Here is a 1,519-nt window from a genome sequence, read left to right on the forward strand (position 1 = left end):
ATATATATGTACGTGTATATGTTTATGTATGTTGATATATGTCGGAACAATGAAAGTTCTCAATAGGTGTTGTAGATAGTATAGTCCTTATTGAAACTGAATGCTTGTCTATTGCAACTTGGGCTTCATAGCACTAGGTTATGTAACTGTCACTTTTGTACGAGTATGATTTGAAAGTATACACTATGCTTTTGCTAGTTAACTAAAGGTTTCAGCTGTTTATGTAATCATGAGAAAACTATGGAGGATGTGGCATCTAGTTGGATCGCGCGCTCTAGCAGTGCTAGCCTGGTATTCGTTTCCAGCTGAGTTGACTGGAGCAGCGTAAAATGAAGCACCTTCCTCAAGGATACAACCTGTCGTCTGATGCGGATACGGAACCTTCGATCCAACACTAACTATTAGACCTCGCACCATCGCTCATACATATATATGTGCGTGCGTATGTATTTATTTGTGCGTGTGCATTGTGTATGTGCAGTTACCTTTCATGAACCTACAAGAGAAGAGAAATTATTTTATAGGATTTGAGACTCCGTGTATTACATTTAGTATCTGACGTACGTATAATCTTTTCTGAACGAATAAATACCGTACAATAGCAAATTCTATATTTGGTGCGGCAAATAAATAGTTATTTTCTTTTAATTAGTTTTATGAACAACAATTCAATTTAATATGTTAGTAGTTTTTGGAAGAATCCAATGAAATACTACTGTTGTACATTATGTTTTTCTTCCAAATATGATTCGCACGCAAATGAAGAATTGATGAATATATCCATTCAATAGCGCAGACAATTCAAATAATGTTTGTTTACTTATATTTATTGGGAGTGTTTCCTTCATGTCTCGTTTTTTTTTTCTACGCTTGCTCAAAATATTTTTTGTCATCAAATTAAACACAACTTAGTAACAGTTTAATGTATTATACAAGAAGATCACAAATTAAGTTTAAAATCTACTACAGCTGTTTCAATAGAATTTTATTGATGTACTCATAGATTACATCATCGGAAAAATCCACCGCCTTCTGATAAAATTCTAAGTAGGTAAAAGCAGGCAAGCCAAAACCTTGATGATGACCTATCCAACAAACATCATTATGAACATGTGATATCTTAAAAAAGAACATTCGAATTTGTAGAGAAATCAGAAATACAACGATCATGCAAGGAGTAAAGCGGTCAATATAACTCTATAGTTTCAAGCAGTTTTCATAGTTCATAGACATATCTTGTTTTGAAAGAGTGCTAGAGAACCGACTGGTTCTAGCCAAAACATTTCTAGGAAGATATCTTGTTGGCTAAGTGACATAAACGAAGAAGACGCTATGGCAGCAGAAAGACATAAAACTGTCGTCAGCATTTCATGCTAGCAAACACGCACACGTAGAGACAATATGCACTTATATACAATTATACGTGAGTATATATTTACATCGGCGGCGGTTGCGGCAGCGGTCCCGCCGCGGCCGACGTCGTCGACGACGTCCCGACCCCAAGACTTATATATATATA

The 1,519-nt window shown here is 35.7% G+C and overlaps 1 protein-coding gene across 1 annotated transcript in view; it reads right to left on the bottom strand.

The window, feature by feature from the left end:
* Nucleotides 1-1,519, bottom strand: part of LOC106881105 (neurotensin receptor type 1) — a 106,843-nt gene that overhangs the window by 43,761 nt on the left and 61,563 nt on the right. The gene's annotated exons all lie outside the window — the stretch shown is intronic.

The sequence above is a fragment of the Octopus bimaculoides genome, chromosome 3, assembly GCF_001194135.2.
Source record: "Octopus bimaculoides isolate UCB-OBI-ISO-001 chromosome 3, ASM119413v2, whole genome shotgun sequence".
NCBI lineage: Eukaryota > Metazoa > Mollusca > Cephalopoda > Octopoda > Octopodidae > Octopus > Octopus bimaculoides.